The sequence below is a fragment of the Nannobrachium achirus genome (genome assembly GCF_963921795.1).
Source record: "Nannobrachium achirus genome assembly, chromosome: 15".
Taxonomy (NCBI): Eukaryota; Metazoa; Chordata; class Actinopteri; order Myctophiformes; family Myctophidae; genus Nannobrachium; species Nannobrachium achirus.
In genome coordinates, this window is record NC_137822.1 from 55426525 (window position 1) to 55449329 (window position 22805).

The following is a 22805-nucleotide window of genomic DNA, read 5'->3' on the forward strand; positions in this document are numbered from 1 at the left end:
TGTATAGCCTACACTTTAATCTCCTCAGTGTTTATTTAACCCTCGCAGTGTGTGAGTGTGTACACACATTGCTGGAGCGTTGATTATGTGTGTAACCAGGGGCGTCACAAGGGGTAGGAAAGTGGGACTGAGTTACTGGGGCCCCAAGGTGGAGGGGCCCTAATAACTTTATCTATTGAAAAATAGCAGATATACAAGCTCACAGGTGCCGCGCTGTGAGCTTGTAGATCTGCTATTTTTGAAAAAGTCGTGAAAATGTGTGCAAATCTTTGAATATATGTATTTTCAAAGCGAACGTTTGTAACTCAAATTTTGCTTCTGGGTGGTCCCTGGAACTAAATATTTTGAAATGGGGGTCCGTGGCCAAATAAATATAATTTTGGGGGTCCTTCACATGAAAAGGTTTGAGCACCACTGACATAGTAGTCTCAAGAACAGACTAACTGAGCTCCAGTCAAGTGAAAAGGACCTTTTCTTTCAGATTGCTGACATAGAAACATAGGTTTTTTCCAAAAACCTTGGAAGGATTCAAAAGACACTTATAGAATCGGGTCAAAATTCTAATTTTCACGATTTTTCAAAAATAGCAGATCTACAAGCTCGCAGCGCGGCACCGAGTGCCGCGCTGCGAGCTTGTAGATCTGCTATTTTTTTATATTTAAAGCATAAAATATCGGGTCATAATGTGTTCAGGCCTAAATGGGTTAACACAGAGGATTTTTACTGTGTAGCTTATGTGTGTAACTGACTGCATGTTGGCTGTGTGTTTCTAGGAAACTGAAACTTGGTGAGTTTTGAGAGATAAGGAAATAACGGTTGTACTGTAGGCCTATCCTCAGTGTACCGATGTAACCACATTTAGTCTGTTTGGTTATATCTGCACACTCTCAGAGTTGAATTAACACACGAGTATGTTATATATGTCTACTCTTCCATTTTGAAATTTAGATTCTGGCGTCAGGTAGGAAATAGGGATGGGATGATACGCGATATTATCGTTTATCGTGATTAAAAAAACACTCACGGTAATCGTATCGTGGGGATCAATTCACCTTTTATTTGCCAAGCTGCATATTCGGTACCACTTAAACCCTCTAGAATTGGTAAAAGGTACTTATAATATAAATACTTGATACAGTCTATTTTCACTTTCTTTCAAAGGACTTTGCCAATAAATAGCCGATCTACAAGCTCACAACGCAACGTCATGTTGTGACGCAATGTGACGCGTTGTGAGCCGCCCCAGGATAATGGATTTTGATTAACGCGATAATATCGTAAATCGTGATTTATTTTGTTCCATCGTGTTATGAATTTTTCATATCGTCCCATCCCTTGGGACCTTCTGCTTAACAGGTAGTAGGCTGTTTACTGCCTTGAGCTCATAAGCCCAATATCTCCCTTGTCTGTGTTGCCTCTTGGAAGAGTGGTAGAAATGTGGTCTCCTGAATGGGAGACACAGGTTCGAATCCCGGGTTTAGGACAAGAAAGAGACTCATGGATTGTGGCTTTGTCGGTTGAAAAACAATTGTAGAAATACATAGGTTGCCTAAAACCAAAACAGTGCACCCTTTTGGGAGAGATGTTAGTTTCATTATTAAGTATTTATCTGGTAGTTCAGTCCATACTCATGGGAAGTCGTTGAAGACTTTGCCACAAAATACCCATTTCAAAATCTACTTTTTCAGCCCATATATTTTCTGACAGTGGCATGTCACTCCTTTTTTCCCTAAATATCTCCTCCCCCGAACGTTTGCCCCAGAACAGAGATGCTATGGTTCATGTGGTTAACTTGAACGTCCCTGCATATTCTCAGTGGTTCTCTACACAGTGACAGAGCTGTCAGTGACGGACATTGTGACGTGTTCCTGCTCTCTTGTCCAAGGCTGGGAGCTGCAATCACAAATTTGTTATGTCCTATCTGGGAATCAAACCTGGGTCTCACGTGTTAGACACCAATGTGCCGCTTATCCATGAAGCTGCTTGGCTAATAGGGACATATTGACACCAGTGTCAGTCTAGTGTAAGTGTAAGTGTAGGGCAATGGTTCTCAAACATTTTCATGTCAAGGACCACCAAATTTACACCCGCAAGGACCCCCAGGTTTCACATCAATTAGGCAGCGGACCCCCATTTTGTCATTTCTATCTCTGGGACCCCAATTTATTTTGTAAAATCAATGTCAATTTAAGTGTACAAATGGAACCAAAGGGACCCATTAGTGTCCATTCAGTTGCTAACTATCTATCATTTAGCTGGGGACCTCCTGGAACTCCCTCAAGGACCCCTGGGGAGTCCCTGACCCCACTTTGAGAACCACAGGTGTAGGGAGACCACCTCCAACCACTGCAGATGTACTAGTTATTTTGTATTATAACCTCTTATACAGATTGCCAGGTTAACATGTTTTGTTCATTAAAATAACCTACGGATTGCAGATTTGACATTTTGAAATTAGGTTTAACATCATGGCTCGTTCAAATACATGTCCACACACAGTCAGAGTTGAGACTTAAAGGGATATTACACTTTCAAAAAACTTTTTGTCATTGTATGGTCTAATCAGGCTTGTATGAACACCCTGAACAGTTTTTAGTTTTCTTCATTCAGTATTTAGATATTTGATGTAAAAGTTATCTGGCCCTCCAGGACCAGGGCCTCTCCCCACACACACTCATTGTAACTTCAAACTCCATTTTAACCATGATAGATTCATTAAAAATACCCATTATTTTTTCTGGTGACTCAAACTACCCTCCTAATACGTGAGCAGGCCGTGTTTTTTCCATAACGTTTTTCATGTATTTTTAATAATTCTTTGTGAAAATGGAAAAAATTAAATACAATAAAAATATATAAAAAATACATGACAAACGTTATGGAAAAAACACAGCCTGCTCACGTACTAGGAGGGTATTATGAGTCACCAGAAAAAATAATGGGTATTTTTAATGAATCTATCATGGTTAAAATGGAGTTTGAAGTTACAATGAGTGTGTGTGGGGAGAGGCATGGGCGTGTTGGGCCTGGTAACTTTTACATCAAATATCTAAATACTGAATGAAGAAAATTAAAAACTGTTCAGGGTGTTCATACAAGCCTGATTAGACCATACAATGACAAAAAGTGTTTTTGAAAGTGGAATATCCCTTTAATAAGTGGCCTATGTTGCAAGTGCAACAAGCTACTGTATAGCAACCCACATGCTTTAGCCTACTTTCATAACAGCAAACGTTTTGTAATAGTGTCATTATGTTACAAAGGGCTTAGTGGCCTCTCTATCTTGTTTGGCGTGGAAATGATTCATATGATTGATTCAGATGATTTCAGTCCTGCATGTATAGGGATAGGACGATAAGTGATATTATCGTTTATCGTGCCAAAAAACACTCACGATAACCGTATCGTGGCATTTTAATGTATCGTGAAATCGTCCTCCGTCAAATCTCCCTCTTTCGAACGACCGTCATTTCGACAAAGGAGCATCGGGAGGGTTAGCGACTCACCCCACAGAGGTTACTTAGGTTTAGGGTAAGGGTTAGAGCTGGGTATCGAACGGAACAGATGACACGTAGTAACAGCGAAATGCTCCCGTCATGCACTGGCATCAATTCACCTTTTATTTGCCGAGCTGCATATTCGGTACCATTTAAAACTCTATTTGTAAAACGTACTTATAATGTACATACTTGATAGTCTTTTATTTTTTTCACTCTATAAATAAATAGCCGATCTACAAGTTGTGAGCTTGTAGCTTCTTTTGTCACAATAATCGTGATATGACCTTTTTGTATCGTCCTGTCCATAGTCCTGTATGACGTGCATGGTTTTGGTTTGGTCATGTCAGCCGCTATAGGAGGAGAAGCTCTGAGCACACTTTTACACAGGATGTTGAAGTGTCATTTCCTTCCATCTAGATTACTATCAACACACAATCATGTGGTTTTTGACAACACAGAATCAGAGTATTCACACACAGTAAAACCCTCACGATATTCATGTGATATTCACTACTCTAGTCTAGCCTCATTCTCAGTAGTAGAGGATGAAATTAACAGCCAGGTAAGCAGCAATCTGAGTTCCCAGAGGTTCTTTTTCTCGCCACTAGGGGGGCGAGAAGAAAGGTAAGCAGTGGTGGAAAAAATACTCACATTTTTTACTTAACTAAAAGTATCAATACTGGATTGTAGAAGTACTCCGTTACAAGTAGAAGTACGGAATTCAAAATGTACTTGAGTAAAAGTATGAAAGTGTTGGCATCATCATTACTTAAAGCACCAAAAGTAAAAGTACAAAATGTTTGAAAATAGCAGATCTACAAGCTCACAACGCGTCGCGATGCGACGTGTTGTGAGCTTGTAGATTGGCCATTTTCAAATAGCCTAGGTATAAAATAGGGCTAAAGTGGTTTATCTATGTTTTATAATAATATCATAATTGATATCTGCAAAGTAACTAGCAACTAAAGTTTTCAAATAAATGTAGTGGAGTAAAAGTACAATATTTGGATCCGAAATGTCGTGGAGTAGAAGTAAAAGTATTGGAAATTGGAAATACTCAAGTAAAGTACCTACAAATAACTCAAAAGTGTACTTAAGTACAGTACTCAAGTAAATGTACTTAGTTACTTTACACCACTGCAGGTAAGGTAACAATAAATGCAACTGAAATGCGACATGGGAACACGTCAACAAATGTCACACAATGTCGCAGTGTGAGGCAGAAGTGGAGGACCCAGGAGCAGAACACAGCAGGCAGGCATATGAAGTTGATCAATAGTGATGTATTAACAATGAGCAGGAAACACAAGGAAGTATAGACTGGGACACTAAACTATACTGGGAAATACTAAACTAGGGGAAAGACACACTCACAGAAGACATTATGATAAACAGGCTTACAGCAAGGTTACGTAGACAGGAACACACAGCAACATGGACTATAACCCGACAAGGTAACACACAGGGAGGTTTAAATAGACACTGACTAGACATGATTGGTTGAAAGACTAACGATACACAGGTGGTGAACATGACTAATCAGTGATGTGTGACAAGACAGGTAACAGTTAAAGGTACAAACCTAACAATACAAACATGACACACAATAGGAAACATATCCGGGGACAAAGCGTTCCAACACAATGCAACAGAGCACAAGACTAACACAACAGTAAAGTCAGTCAAATCAAGTGGAGACACAGCCGCCACCAAATTAAGTGATGGGGGTGTAGCTAGTAGCCTGTGCAGCGTTCAATTTGTAAACAGAGGGGGACATATTCGCTCACTCAAGCCCTATACTCCTTCATATGACTAGTAAGACGCCTCAGGGCGACAAGCGCCCTTGTTCTCCACGCCATGTCTTGGCCATCTGGCCAGTGATGTATATCGGACCAGTTACCCATACAGTATATGGAGACCCCTGATACTGTATGCTGTGAGAGCCTAAACATGCTTACTCAGTTATTCGTTATGTGAACATCCTATGACGTCTATGACATCTGACATCATACAATCCCTTTTATGCCCATACATGGAGATCCCTGTCTGTATAACCAGCCACACAGATATGGGCTGTCTTGGCCATAGGCCTATATGGATTCTGTTAGTGTGGTATGTGGCCGATGTGGCCTCCATATATGGGCATTCCCATATGAAGTCCAGTTAGATATGGGCTTAATATTGATGACATCAGGGAACTCCATAATGGGCATAAAAGGGATTCTGTTTGTGTGGTTCCCCTGACATCACAGTGATGTCAGAGCGTGATGTCAAACATATCAGACAGTCTACATTTCCCAAAAGGAAATGCATGCTCACACTATTAGGTTCACACTCACATCAGCATAATCAGGACACGCATCACATATTAAATACCATACACATATTGGTTAAAAGTATTAAATGATGAGAAAACAACTGTACATTGTTGTTGCTGTCTGGTGACGATGTTAATGGTTAGGTGATGAAGGTCGACGGTTGTGCTGATTGGTGGGATGGAGATTCCAGGGGAGGGTCTTTCTTGACTCTGACTATCTTATCATGGGGGTCCAGGAGATGTGTCTGACAGCTGTTGGATGATGGAGAGGCCCCCCTCACTGCTCCTGATGAGTGGGTTGGGGCCTTCCATGTGTCAGGCGCAATAGAAAAGCACTGTTTATTAATTCAATGGTTGTCAACCTTTTCAGGCTGTGACCCCCAAAATAATCATAATATTTGAACTGGGGAGCCCCCACCCTGACGAGCACTAAGAGTTGATTTTGTATAACACGGTTCTATTCTGAAAATGCCTCGCGTTGCGAGGCATTGTGAGCATGTAGATCGGCTATTTTCACAATTGCATGTAGATCGTCTATTTTCACAATTTCTGCCTTTGACAATTTGGCTTAATTTGTCTTTTTAGAGGTATTAAAAAGTCCTTAAATTGTCACTTTAGAAATGTGTAGATAACCGCTATACATTTAAACTTTATGTTGGTTTGTTTACTGTTGAGTGAGAAACAACGTTGCACATTAAGTTAATCATCTGGGGACCCCCCAAAATGATTTGGGGACCCCCCCTGGGGATCCCGACCCACAGGTTGAAAACCACCGTATTAATTGACCGTATTTCATTTGCAGTGTTGCTGCTGGGCTGTGGGGTTGCAGCCCAGAATGCCACAGACCCAACAACGACGTCTCCAGCTGCACCCGTAACTAGCCAAGACGCTTCTTCATCTTCCTCCATCCCAACTACCGGCGTGTCTACACCGCACACCACCTCTGCGTCCCCAAATATCCCGGAAACCACTACAGCAGATGCAAGTGATGGGACTGCCACAACGCCAGTGCCAGGAGCATCAACGATCCCAGTGCCAGGAGCGTCCACGACACCAGTGACAGTTCCAGCCACGACGCCAGCGACAGTTCCAGCCACGACGCCAGCGACAGTTCCAGCCACGACGCCAGCGACAGTTCCAGTCACGACGCCAGCGACAGTCACAACGCCAGCGACAGTTCCAGTCACGACACCAGCGACAGTCACAACGCCAGCGACAGTTCCAGTCACGACGCCAGCGACAGTTTCAGTCACGATGCCAGCGACAGTTCCAGCCACGACGCCAGCGACAGTTCCAGCCACGACGCCAGCGACAGTCACAACGCCAGCGACAGTTCCAGTCACGACGCCAGCGACAGTTTCAGTCACGATGCCAGCGACAGTTCCAGTCACGACGCCAGCGACAGTTCCAGTCACGACGCCAGCGACAGTTCCAGTCACAACGCCAGCGACAGTTCCAGTCACGACGCCAGCGACAGTTCCAGTCACGACGCCAGCGACAGTTCCAGTCACGACGCCAGCGACAGTCACGACGCCAGCGACAGTTCCAGTCACGACGCCAGCGACAGTCACAACGCCAGCGACAGTTCCAGTCACAACGCCAGCGACAGTTTCAGTCACGATGCCAGCGACAGTTCCAGTCACGACGCCAGCGACAGTCACGACGCCAGCGACAGTCACGACGCCAGCGACAGTTCCAGTCACAACGCCAGCGACAGTTCCAGTCACGACGCCAGCGACAGGTCCAGTCACAACGCCAGCGACAGGTCCAGTCACGACGCCAGCGACAGTTCCAGTCACGACTGCAGTGACAGATTCAACCACAATGGCAGAGACAACTGGGACGCCAGTGCCAGAGACGACCGCAACACCAGTTAGCACCAGCAGTCCAGTTCAGACCACCACTGGCAACCCGGTGACGACCACTTTAGAGCCTAAACCACCAACGCTGGATCCGACTACAACAACCACCAGTGCCAGTATTGTCACCAGTGTTACAACCAGCAACGAAAGCACAACTAAATCAATACAGGAGCACAAGCATAAGCCTCTAAGTTCAGGTAAGCTTTATACTAAAAGTGTGTTTCACAGTTCTACTGGAAGTAGCCTACAGCATGAAAAGGAATAAAGGAACATAGTTTTAAAAAGAAAATCACACCGATGTGATTTGAGCGGTGCTCACATCACACTTTCACACTGTTCCTGAAAAGTCTCTTATTATACTATATTATGATGTCACGTGAAGCTTGACCAATCCTCAAAGCCATTATTGTCCGATCAGAAAAGGGAAAATTGCTGACCTCTCCATTATGCAATTTTCTCCATTCTTTGTAATGGAGAAATCAAATACGTATTTTCCCCACATGGACATACACATATAAGTCACGTTTTGGAGCGGCTAGCAACTCTCAAAAATAGGGCTTGTAAAGAAAGACGGTGATTAGATTAGCTGAGTCCAAAAGGCTTGCAATGTTCAGTTCAAAGTGCAAATGTAGTCTATTAGCCTGATATTGACCTTCCTCATGGGTGTCAAACCAAATTCTGGGCCTTGGGTACAAGGATTCACTGCGGGCCCCCCATGAATGTTCTTCATAGGCAGGGCTGGATTAACACCTCAGAGGGCCCCTGGGCACTGAAGCGCCAAGGGGCCCCTGTGTGAGCGCAAAATGTTTTGTAGGCATGTAGGTCCAATATAACATCTGCAGCAGCAGTTGGCTCAGCGCGGCCCGGCGGAGTTTTAATCAGTTGACTTGACTTTCATGAAATATTGTACATTGTACTTAACACTTTTCAGCAGCATTCTCACAGCAGTTTCAGGGGGTGGTGGACATCATTTATTTCATTCTGAGGGGGCCCCTGGGCACGTGCCCAAAGTGCCCATATGGTAGATCCAGGCCTGTTCATAGGGGGAGGTGGTTTAACCCATTTAGACTGGGAACGCATTATTATGCATTATTTTGTGCTTTAGCTATTGAAAAATAGCAGATATACAAGCTCACAGCACGGCACCGATTGCCACGCTGCAAGCTTGTAGATGTGCTATTTTTGAAAAATCTATGTTATGTCAGTGGTTCTCAAGCTTTTCATGTGAAGGACCCCCAAAATGATATGTATTTGGCCATGGACCCCCATCTCAAAATATTTAATCCATATTTAGACCCTTGAGTTACAAATGTTCGCTTAAAAAATACATGTAGTCCTATTCAAAGATTTGCACACATTTTCAAAAATAGCAGATGTACAAGCTGCGAGCTTGTACATCTGTGACGCCCCTGACCTTCCTGATCAAGTGGGTTTCACAAAAGTTCCCCATGGATCGCTCTGGACTTCAGCTCATAGGCGACAAGTATCATAAGTCACAATATGACCAGGCCAGTCGGCGTCAGTGTTCTAAACTAAGCAGACCTTGATTGGTCCATGATGATCAACATGTCCGTAAACCGACACATGTGTCCCTGGCAAGACTTGGAGCTATATTTTTTGTCCATGCCTTATTATTATTATTATCCCTTAACTTCTTGCTGCCTTTTTTATTATTTTGGAAAAACCTACATTGACACCTGAGCTTGTAGATCAGCTATTTGAATTATTTAAAACATGTTTTTCAAACCAGTAAAAAAAAAATCAAAAGCGTTTTGGGATAATGGTTAAAGAGGCGGTGCCATAGTTTTGTACTTTTTCTGGTTTTCATGTGTCTAGGAGGTTGACAGTACTTCATTAGACCCCCTGGTGTGGTTGTTATGAGCAATTATGTATTCTCTTTGTATTTGTTTTTTTTTTCCCTGGAGGGAGAGACAGACATTAGGGAAGCTGAGAGGGAGGCAAGACAGACAGTCCCAATGTGTACAGGAGTTTTGTCTCATCATCTCCTTTGGCTGTAGATCAGGGGTTCCCAAACCTTTTTGTCTCAGGGCACGCCATCAATATTTCTTTTAATCCGAGGCACCCCTACATTATAATTTTCACTCCCAGCACCTTATATTTATAGCATATCGTCGTTGTCGGGTGGAAACCTTGTACGTCCAAAACCGTTCGTTTTGTATTTATCATCTATAAAATGTACTAAACTAGTGAAAACAGCCGATCTACAAGCACACGAGGCGTTGTGTGCTTGTAGATCGGCTGTTTTCACTAGTTTTGTGCGACAGTCTTGTATGACGAAGCAGGGCTTTGCTTTACCAAAAGACGTACACATTTGAAACTTGGAGATACGAGGTTTCTGCCCGACAGTGGCGATGTTTTAGTGATTATGTTGCGAGGAAAGCGTTGAGATAATAGCCATTTTGGTTAGAACTGACTGAAAATAACTTTGTACTTCAAGTTTAAAATGATACTAAATATTTTTTCAAGTGTCCAAATAAATTCCAAATATTGTCAAATTGTCTCGCGGCACCCCAGGGTGCCCCGTCACCCACTTTGAAAACCCCTACTGTAGATGACAACAAATACTAACGGCAAGGATAAAGAGAAGAGTATTTTGTTCTGCTTGTCAAGTCTTTACTGTTTGTCACCAGTTGTTCTGGTTATCTGCTATCTGTTACCTTTTGTCAACTTTCCTCCTTTGGCATTGAGCTGTGCTTGTGCATTAATATTAACAGAGTTTGTTCCCTTATTCACGATATATGACCTGCCATTAAAGGGCCAGTTCACCTCTGGACAACCAGATCTTATTTTATTGTTGTTTGGGACACGATAAACACAATCCTGAGTTATTTTTTTGTGTTCAATCTGTGTTTTGAGATATTTTGGTATTTCAGCATGAATAATGATGCATTTTGCATCATATGAGTCATCATGCTGCATCATATGATGCAAAATGCATCATCATTCATGCTGACATACTAAAATATCTCAAAACACAGATTGAACACAAAAAATAACTCGGGATTGTGTTGATCGTGTCCCAAACAACAATAAAATAAGATCTGGTTGCCCCAGAGGTGAACTGGCCCTTTAAATGGATGACATTGACAGTGAGGTATTAGATAGACCAGTGGTTCCCAAACCTTTTTGGGAACCACAATATAATATTTTAGTACCCTCGACCCTTAAAAACAGGCCCTGACACCAAAATAACGGGTCCCGAACCAATGTTTGAGAAACATTGACTCAGAGTCAATTACTGTTCGTCATCACCTGGGTTCTGCCAGTGTGTGTGTGTGAGTTTGTCTAGCTATACTTATGGGGACTAAACGCATGTTCACACAGTCACCTGCAGGGGACCTCTGACAGTGTGCATGGGGACAAAATAGTACTGTAGGTCCCCACAATGGTTAGGTTTAGGGTTAGGGTTAGGGGTTAGGTTTAGGGATAGAGGTTAGGGTAAGGCCACAGGACTTGCATACAAATGAATGGAAGTCTAGGTAATGTCCCCACAAGTGAGATAAATATAGTGTGTGTGTGTGTGTGTGTGTGTGTGTGTGTGTGTGTGTGTGTGTGTGTGTGTGTGTGTGTGTGTGTGTGTGTGTGTGTGTGTGTGTGTGTGTGAGTGAGTGACGTGTGTGTGTGAGTGACGTGTGTGTGTGTGTGTGTGTGTGTGTGTGTGTGTGTGTGTGTGTGTGTGTGTGTGTGTGTGTGTGTGTGTGTGTGTGTGTGTGTGTGTGTCACAACTTCCAGTCAAAGGGAAGCTGAAAGCCGAAAAGTCAACAATATATTCTGACACACACACATGTTCGTGCACACACGCACGCACGCACGCACGCACGCACACACACACACACACACACACACACACACACACACACACACACACACACACACACACACACACAGATTTACCTCAGACAATGGGCGGTTGTATGTGTCTTGCTCAAGGGTAGTTACGAAGCGGGTTTCAACAATTGTTCATCAAAGCTGTGTTTGATGAATGTGTATTCAGTCTTTCGTTTATCCGTTTAAACCAGTATCCTTTAGGCTCCATTAGTAACGCATCTGTGTCACATGACCACTTTAACCATTATTTTTTAAACTTTGGCTATTCAAAAATAGCAGATACAAGCTCATAGTGACATGTAGATCTGCTATTTTTTATTTATATTATTATATATTATTTTAAAGCAAACATTTTTAACTCAAATCTTTGCTTCTGGGGGGGTCCCTGGAACAAAATATTTTGAAATGGGGGGTCCACGGTCAAATATCATTCTTGGGGTCCTCGAAATTAAAAACTTTGAGCGCCACAGATAAAGAAAGAAATATTCGTCTGAAAATCATTAGGATTTAGACAATTTTTTTATCTTAATGTTTTCCCTCAAAGTCAACACCAAATCTCTTTGCAGCGTTGCAACATGTTGTTAGCTTGTAGATCGGCTATATTCTTTTGCCAGTGCTTGTTCGCCTAGTATGACATGCCCAGAACAGGGTTGCTAGGCTTCATGTTGTAAGAGTGGTTACAGACTACAATGTTCCTGGAACGTTAACCAGGGCTCTGAAGGTTTTGTAACTTTCTCAACACGTAGTCACGTTGTTGTCTTAACTTAAGCCCTATGTGGTTTTGAAATTGCCGATCTACAAACTCATAACGTGTCACAGCTTGTAGAACGTCTATGTTTCCGATGGTTACACACCTCTAGAGGTGTCACCTAACCCTAACCTAAACCCTAACCCTAACCTCAGTGGGGGTATTTCTGAATAGGGGTGTTTCTGAATAGAGGGCTGCCCCTGTTTCGGTTTTACAAGAAACGAAGAAAATGTTTGCACTTCGCCTATAATGACATGCCCCAAATAGAGATAGACAGGTTGAAAGTGCTTTAAGTAATGTCATGTGTGATAAATAGAGGGTATGCGCATGCATAAAGTGAATGGCAAATCGTGTGGCAAAGTGAGTTTATCGTCTTTAATGCAATCAGGTTGGACTTTTGTATGTACGGGTTGTCAAGGCCATAAATTTGTTTTTTTTGCCACTCAGTAGGCGTTCCCACATAACTTCCGGGTATGATGATGATGTCACGCGCATATACCCTCTATAGACCTCTGACTGGTCACATACTGTACAACTGTATCGCTGGGAAAAAGCGACTGACCTAAACTCAGATCTTGAATGTTGGACTTTGAATTCCAGGAGCGATGTTGTCAGCCTTCTCCTCATGGTGATTAATGATCAGCCAACTCCTGATAAGGATGGGTCAGACGACTTATAAGGAGAAAAACATTAACTGAGTTCCAGTAACAAAAACTACTGTACCTTCATTTGCATGATATCATATTGTCGTTGTCGGGCAGAAACCTTGTATCTCCCAAGTTTCAAATTTGTAAATCTTTTCGCAAAGTAAAGCACTGCTTCATCATACAAGGCCGTGGCACAAAAGTAGTGAAAACAGCTGATCTACAAGCACACAACGCCTCGCGGTTGTGTGCTTATCTATCTATAAATGCGAGAAGTCTCTGTCTGTCTGTGTGTCTGTAATCCGCGTATCTCGAGAACCGTTCGTCCCACCGGCTTCAGATTCGGCACGCGCGTTCCCCACCGCGGCACGGAGTGCAGTGCCGGGTCTCGACCCGACCCGACGCGCGGTTTTCCCGAACCGGCGCAAAACGTTCGGAATCTCCTTATGCGGGGTTGATTGTTGACATCAGGCTGTTCCGGAGGAAATCGGCGAAAGCTCTGACTCATTGTGACATCACTTCATAAAAGGCTCTGACATCACGTACGCCACATGAGTCAACAAAAAATCTCTGTGAGTGTGTATGTATGTATGTAATCCGCGTATCTCGAGAACCGTTCGTCCCACGGGCACGCGCGTTCTCCATATATGGGCATAAAATGAATGCCCCCATATATGGGCATAAAATGGATTGCAGACAGACAGATACAGATATCTCCATATATGGACATAAATGGACAGAGGCAAACAGATGGTCAAAGATCTCCATATATGGGCATAAAATGGACGCAGACAGACAGATACAGATATCTCCATATATGGGCATAAATGGACACAGGCAAACAGATGTTCAAAACGGGTCCTATGACAACAGGTATAATGAGGTTTGCATTAAAGGGGGAACCGGCACTGTGTCTGCAACACAGTTGGAGGCACAGACAGATACTCCATATATGGGCATAAAATGGACGCAGATAGACAGATATCTCCATATATGGGCATAAAATGGACCCAGAACTATAACTGCAGTGATCTCCATATATGGACATAAAATGGACGCCGACAGACAGACAGACAGATACAGATATCTCCATATATGGGCATAAATGGACACAGGCAGACAGATGGTCAAAACGGGTCCTATGAAAACAGGTATAATGGGGTTTGCATTAAAGGGCGGGGCATTCATTCCCTATTTACATTGTTCCGAGTTGGCCAGGTCGCCGACTAGACAGCTTCTAGTACAAAGAAATGACTGACATATTTGACAACGTTATACTTGATAGTGGAAATAGACGATCTATTTCCACTATATTTGAAAATGTTTGAAAATATATGAACATTTTTCAACATGGAAAAGAGTATGACGATTATGACAAAATGATTGTGAATATGTCAAATAATTGTGATTAGACGATTAAGTCATAATAACTTTGGTCTATTCATAATCTCAGATACACTGTCCCATCTTCCCTCCATATTTGGTCAAGTGCGACGTCATATCCTGAACGGTCCATTTCGGTTCCGCTTGCACACATCTTCAAAGTGAAATGAACACTGAGGACTTTAGTGTGTATTTTCTTACGGTTAATATGTTTTCTCCCTCTCTGTCTCTCTTCCTCTTCCTCTGTATGTCTGTTGTTCTATTTGCAGGTAGTGTTGCTGCTATTGTGTGTGTTTTCATCATCGTAGTGATCTTCACATTTGGTGGGGCTTACTACTATAAGATCAGGTGAGTTTACTGTGTGTGTGTGTGTGTGTGTGTGTGTGTGTGTGTGTGTGTGTGTGTGTGTGTGTGTGTGTGTGTGTGTGTGTGTGTGTGTGTGTGTGTGTGTGTGTGTGTGTGTGTGTGTGTGTCTGTGATGTAAAACACATCTAACATATCTCTCTCTCTCTCTCTCTCTCTCTCTCTCTCTCTCTCTCTCTCTCTCTCTCTCTCTCTCTCTCTCTCGCTGCCCCAGACGCGCAACCTATGGCCGTCTATTAGACGATACAGACTATGGATCCTTCAACAACCCCATGTACGAACCTTGAAGTTAAGTCACGCTTGCAGTTTGAACGCTGTGCGTGGACTGACCCCAAAAACTCAAGTCAAGTCCTCAATCTGCAGAAGGAGCAATGGTTATCCTGAAACCTTGAAGGAGACAACGTATGCTGTACTCTCACTCCCAAAACGGACTGGTGACATCTTGGGACAAATACTTCACCTTCACGTCATTTGACGCCATCCCTGTCACTTCTGACTGTGAAAAATAGCAGATATACAAGCTCACACGTGCGAGCTTTGTGGATCTGCTATTTTTGAAAAATCATGATCATTGTGCAATTAAGATTTTGAATATATTAACTCGATTCTATAAATATCTTCTAAAAGTTTTTTGAAACATGTTTCTATCATCAGTGGTTCTCAACTTTATCAGGTCAAGGACCCCCAAAATTACAGGTATCAACGAATCCCCATCTCAAAATATGTTGTTCCAGGGAACTCCAGTAGCAAAGATTTGAGTTACAGAGGTTTGCTTTGAAAATGATATATTCAAAGATTTGCACACATTTTCACAATTTTTCAAAAATAGCAGATCTACGAGCTCATATAATAATAATAATAATAATGGGCTTGTATATCTGCTATTTTTCAATAGCTAAGGTATAAAATAATTCCAGGTCTATGGGTTAAAACAACGGAGGCGTGCTGTCGGACTTGAGCCGCGAGAGGCGCCGAAAGAGTCTCTGTGCCGAACGTTGCGAAGTCCGCTTCAGCCGACTCCGTGCCGTTCGAGTTATGGTCCCCATAGGGACAGAATTGTAACTCGTCTCCCCTTGGTCAACAAGTGCCGTCGCGGGTACCCCTGAGACGCCAAACGTTTGCTGTTTGTTTGGTCAAATCCGTCCCAGAATCCGTCCAAAAACGTCACCTGTTTTTGTCGTCTTGGGAGTGACAATGCGTTGGACAACGCGCCAGTAATAGATGATTATCCTGACTCCTTGAAGAGGAAAACACTCCAGAAATACAGGTGGCTGCAGGAGAGAGCTTAGACACAGACAGACTGATTAAGACATTTAGACCTGGAAGGCAAATCTGTGTCACTTTAGATTTGAACCTCTTTAACCATTATTGCAGTTTTACTATGAAAACCGGCACATCTTGTCCGCGTACCTCTGTCTGTACGTCACGTCTGACACTGTGGTTCTATGGGTTTGTCTGCGGTTCTATGGGTTTGTCGCTCTCTGACATCATGCTCTGATGTCAGGGGAACCACTCTTAACTGAATGGGTTTGCCGCATCACGCTCTGGCTTGATGTCCCTTTCATGCCCATATATGGAGGTCGGGTCGCTAATGTCATCACGAGTCACACTTGCAAATGAATTAGGTCCTTGTCCGTGTTATGCCCATATATGGAGATCCCTGTCCCGATGTCATCAATATTAAGCGCATATCTGGGAATGCCCATATTTGGTAATGCCCATATATGGGCATGTTCTGACATCACATTGTTGACTATCATGCAGGGGTCTCCATATATGGGTAACTGGTCCGATATAAATCACTGGCCAGATGAAAGGGCGAGGTCGCATGTCGCCCTGAGGCGTCTTACTAGTGGTATACTTAAAAAAATAGCAGATATACAAGCTCACAGCAGATTCAATGTCTTTGAATATTTTGACCCGATTCTATAAATGTCTTCTAAATCCTTCTAAGGTTTTTGAAAAACACACGATTTTCAACTTTTTTCAACTCATCTGAACTAGAGAGACGTGGACACCCCTGTTAATAACCCATTTAGGCCCAGAATTATTGAATGCTTTAACCAGTGAAAAATAGCAGATCTACAAGCTCACAGCGCGGCACTAGCTCACAGCGCGGCACCGAGTGCCGCGCTGTGAGCTTGTAGATCTGCTATTTTTGGAAAAAGTCGTGGAAAATGTGTGCAAATCTTTGAATATATGTATTTTCAAAGCGAACGTTTGTAACTCAAATTTTGCTTCTGGGTGGTCCCTGGAAATAAATATTTTAAGATGGGGGTCCGTGGCCAAATAAATATAATTTTGGGGGTCCTTCACATGAAAAGGTTTGAGAACCACTGACATAGTAGCCTCTCAAGAACAGACTAACTGAGCTCCATTTGAGTGAAAAGGACCTTTTCTTTGACGATGGCTAGCCAGATTGCTGACATAGAAACATAGATTTTTCAAAAAATCTAAGAAGGATTCAAAAGACACTTATAGAATCGGGTAAAAATTCTAATTTTCACGATTTTTCAAAAATAGCAGATCTACAAGCTCACAGCGCGGCACTCGGTGCCGCGCTGTGAGCTTGTATATCTGCTATTTTTCAATAGTTAAAGCATAAAATAATGGTACACAATAATGTGTACCCGTTCTGAATGAGCAAACACTATAGCAATGTCGATTACTATCCGAATATAGAGCTTTTTATATGTTTTATATTTTGTTTCAATCAAAAAATATCACCTACAGCTCCTTTAAATTACTACCTATAGACACGGAAGAGAATGATTACAAGTTAATCATCTTTTCTGTCTACCTCTCTCCATCTTTCTTGCTGTATTGGTACTCTAATCTCCGTGAAATGGGCTGAAGACTGAGTTAAGACAGCTTTGACTGAGCTGAATGTGTGCAGACATTAAGTATCTTCACACACCAGGAGCGTGATGAATAAACGATCCCAAAATGCATTGGCGAATGTTTCGCATCGAACTCTTCATATAGTTGATGTGTCATTCATACAGGTTGATGCTTTTATTGCTAACAAAAATGTACAGGAACATCTTTCACTTTATCGGCATGTGATATTTGTGTTCTGTGTGAATATACACAAACAACACAACAGAAGATATATTGTCGTTGTTGGGTGAAAATCTTGTATGTCCAAAACCGTTTGTTTTGCATTTATCATTTTAAAAATGATTTAAACTAGTGAAAACAGCCGTTCTACAAGCACACAACGCCTCGCGGTGCGAGGCGTTGTGTGCTTGTAGATCTGCTGTTTTCACTACTTTTGTGCGACGGCCTTGTATGATGAAGCAGGGCTTTACTTTGCGAAAGAACATACACATTTGAAACTTGGAGATACAAGGTTTCCACCCGACAACGACGATATTTTCTGACAAATTAATCGCCAAAAAACAAACAAACAAACATATAAAACAGTATAAAACGCTCCTGGTGTGTAAGGACCCAGAGAATGTTAGGGAAGGGAATGTCGTCACATTCACATGAATGTATATTTTGGTGTTAATCTTGAAATCTTGTACAGTATATGTCTGATAGTGTCTGCTATCTATTGGCAGGTGTGTTGTAATTGGCTAGTAATAGCAGCAGGCTAATTCCATAGTCTGAAGGGACACTTTCTTTGTGATGAATAAAAACTAAAGTAGCCTAGTTGCCTTTGGCAGTCTTGAAAATATTCTGGAATTGAGGTCCTTGGCCTGCTGGCAGAGTACCAAGAAATATGACTCATACTTATAAGGTATCCAAGATTAGCCGTGTCCGTGTGAATGCCTGATCTCCTGGTAGATATTTATTTAATTGTATTTTTTTATGATTATGATGTTAATGATAATGTACAGGGCTGTTTTTTTTTTTGTCTTTTCATTAGATACAATTAGTTACCGGTATGTTGTAGAGCATTAACGACTTGTGATTTTTGCAAGTCGACTCGACTCAGTAAAAAGTTGAGTTGAAGTCGACTTTATAGTTTGATGACGTCATCATATCACCCCCCCCCCCCCCCCCCCCCCCCCCCAATTATTTTGGGGGGTCCCCAGATGATTAACTTAATGTGAAGCATTGTTTTCTCACTCAACTGTAAACAAACCAACATAAAGTTTACGTGTATGGAGGGTATCTTCACATTTCTAAAGTGCCAATTTAAGGACTTTTTAATACCTCTAAAAATTGTCCAAATTGTCAAATATTAGAGGCAGAAATTGTGAAAATAGTTGATCTACATGCTCACAACGCCTCGCAACGTGAGGCGTTGTGAGCATGTAGATCTGCTATTTTCATAATAGAAAGTATTATTTTTTTTCCAACTTTGACTTTCGACTTTCTCTGGTGGGAGTCGACTTGTGTAATGAAGTCGACTGAGTCGACTTGTCGACTATTTTGATAGAAATACATTGTGTGACATTTGTGTGAATTTGACATTGTGTGATCTAATATGACATATAGGGTTGTTCTTATTTTCATGCGTGTTGTTGCAACGCATTATGACCTTTCTGATGTGGTAGATCTGTACCTGTACATTTTCGCTGGATGTTTGTCCCCAAAATAGGGATGTTAGGGTTAGTAAGTTAATTCATTCAACATTTGTAAGGTGAATATCGTCGTTGTCGGGTGAAAACCTTGTATGTCCAAAAGCGCTCGTTTTGCATTTATCATTTTAAAAATGATTTAAACTAGTGAAAACAGCCAATCTACAAGCACACAACGCCTCACACCGCGAGGCGTTGTGTGCTTGTAGATCTGCTGCTTTCACTACTTTTGTGCGACAGCCTTGTATGATGAAGCAGGGCTTTACTTTGCGAAAGAACAGACAAATTTGAAACTTGGAGATACAAGGTTTCCACCCGACAAAGACGATATGTTTCATAATTTGCACACAACAATGTTTCTCAACCACCCGGTCAGGACGTTTTCTTTTCCAAGATCCCCCTGGTAAAAAAAGAAAGAAAGAAAATTAGTTGAATTCCCAATTCAAGATTGACTTCTTGAAGTAGTCAGTACTTACTTGTACAGTGTTACAATACAGTGTTAATTGGCTCTTGTAACTCAGAGGTGTTAAAATATTGACACAGTGTCAGGTTTTTACTGTGTACATTCATTCTCTGTGTATTTTGTTGTTTTCTGTTAAAATGAACAAATTAAGACTGCAGTTGAACTTAAAGCTGCAATCCAGAATTTATTTCAATGAATAAAACATTATTGTAACCAATCTGCATGGTAAGAGTATGTTAATACAATATAATATGGGTATAATATCAGGCATGTGCACACATAGACATCAAAGGGGGCTTGAGCCCCTTCCCTTTTATCCGTCTGTAAAAAGTGCCCTCACCAGACCAGCAATGCAGTTTTTACTATGGTGAAAGAAATGCAAATGCCCCTCTTTCCATGCCATACCTGAAGATGGCTTTCAAGAGAATTGCCTTGTCCAAACTCTCCTGAACTGGAATGCAGCATCTTATGTTGAAAGAATTGCTCACTCTGTGTGGACTTTATGTTTAATATAGCAGCAAAAATAGCCGACCTCCAAGCTCACAACGTGTCGTGCTGCGACGAGCTGTGAGCTTGGAGGTCTGCTATTTTCAATATTTTCACCAAAAGGCCCTTACATTCTCTGCACGTCCCTGGTTGATATCATTTCCTGGCAGGAAACCAGGATATGACAGTTAGAGATTAGGCCTACACCTTTAACTATGTTGATGCAGATCACTGCTACAGTAGCTGATAGCTAGTCTAGTCTGTGTTTTCCTGTGTTCTAAACTGGTCCTTTGATTGATTGATTGATTGATTGATTGATTGATTGATTGATTGATTGAATACTTTACTAGCAGGAACAGTACAGGTTGGATGTACAGTCAAAGGCTATGCTAAAAGGTGAACACAAAAAGACCCAGGGGCCTTGTTTTGTGTTCCATTGTACTCAATTCATCGTAGCACATACCGGTAATACAGTAAGTATCATACAATATTGGTAGAAAACACAGTAGTATCAACAGTTATATTTACAGAGGAAGGAGGGGAAGGGGAGGAGAGGATGCTACTACTACCAAGGAGGAGTTCAACTATACTCACTTGCATTTTGAGCTCAGCCATTCTTTTAGTTTAGTTTTGAGTTTGGTTATAGCCTAGGTAGCCTCGGAAACTCAGGCTTGTTTTGGCGATCGGAAGAAAAATAAAACCTGGGCAAGCCCCACTATAACTGTGCATTTTAATTGTATATAAAATAAATGTAGCCGTTCAGATATCTTATTTTACATCAGTATTGTTCATGTGAACTGGTTAGGCTTGTCCATTATAATCGCTATGATTTATCACTCGTTTTCCACCGTGGATCACTTCCTCATTTAAAGCGGACAGCAGCAGGAGTCATGTCACCCTCCACATCATTTCGAGACACCGGAGGACCCGACGAGATCTGCCGGCCAGCATGTCTGCGTTAGGTTAGACTATAGCCTAGCCCTTATGGAGTCGAGATCTTTAACCCATTAATCATCAATCATTTTAGATTTTAGATAGGCCTAAAGCAACATTTTTCTTTCTTTTTTTTTCAGAAAACTTGAAAATATAAATAATAATAATAATAATAAAAAAATCTGGCTTTTATGCCTTTATTGATAGGACAGTAGACTGACAGGAAATGGGGGGAGAGTTTGGGAGTGACACGCACGCAGCAAAGGTAGTCAGGATCAGGAATCGAACCAGCGACACGCTGTGAGGCCACACTGAACGTATGTGGTATGCGCCTTTACCGGTAGGCCAGCGGGCGCCCCGTTTGTTTATTTTTTCCCCCACAAATCCTCTCTTCTGGGGGGGTTCCTGACGTGCTGGCCATTGGGAAAAGAGGGAAAACTCCCGAACGGCCGGTCCACTCCCTCACTCCCGGCCGGTCCAGGCCAACCATTAAAAAGATATTTAAAAAAATTACCGCCTCCGTTCCATTTTGGGCACTGGGCGGCCCACAAAGTAAATATAATGTCACTGGCCCACTGGCTTGTCTCTCATGATCTGAAATGACCAATCTTTGAGGAGCAGCAGCACTCTCTTTATACCACAAAAACGATAAGACCTAAAATCACAGTAACCACTCAACGGTTAATATTTGGGGCCCCGCGGCGCGTCCGGAAGGCAAAAAAAGATCTGCCGCGGCCTTTCGCTATGAGGGCCTCTCCAACTCCTTTCCCCGGGCTGAATCAAGGGCCCAGCACGTCCCTGCAAAACATTTTCAGATGGGTAATCCGCAGCCAAATAAATCTTTTTTGGGGTTCTTGGCACACAAATTTAGAAGGCATTTGTAGAATTGGCCTCAGGCCTTAAAGGAGCGAGGAACCCCGCCTCTTTATTTGCTTTATCAGAATTCAGAATATGAAAAGAAATCTAAAATGTGTGGTTTCTAAAATGTAGGAGTGAAGATAATCCACTAGCAACCTCATGCCGAACTAATGGTACACCGAGAGCAATTATGTAATGAGTGGCGCCAAATATTTCTACCCAGCAACTGGAAGAACACAGAAATAGCTACAGAGACAGCAGAAAGCTCTGAATCCACAAGCCTATGGGCAAATTGAACCATATCATTGCTCCCTATCACAAGTGACTCATTGATATAATATATATTTATAGAAAAAGTGATTTTGGGTTTCATGACTCTTTAAGACAGGGGTCTTTAACTTTTCAGGCCAAGGACCCCTTAGTTGAGAGAGAGATGAAGCAGGGACCCCCACAACCTTATCAGATTCCATATAGTTTCATTGTTTGACAGCACAATCATCAGTGTATTTTGGATTCTTGTCAATTTATGTTTTCAGATATTTAACCACTTGAACCAATACTTAATAAACTTGACCTTTCACTCTGTACTTAGTCTGCTCTTTTTCGCCTCTAAACCAAAGCTCTTTGCCGAAAATAGCCGATCTATAAGCTCACAATGCCTCGCAGCGCGAGGCGTTGTGAGCTTGTAGATCTGCTATTTTTGGCTAATGGACACTAGGGTTCAAGGGGTTATAAAAAGGAGAAAAAAAGTTTCTATCACTCAAAGATTTGGAGGACCCCCTGTAGTAACTCTGAGGACCCCCTAGGGGTCCCGGACCCCCTGTTGAAGACCCCTGCTTTAAGAGGTTGATGGTTGAGGTTTCGGTA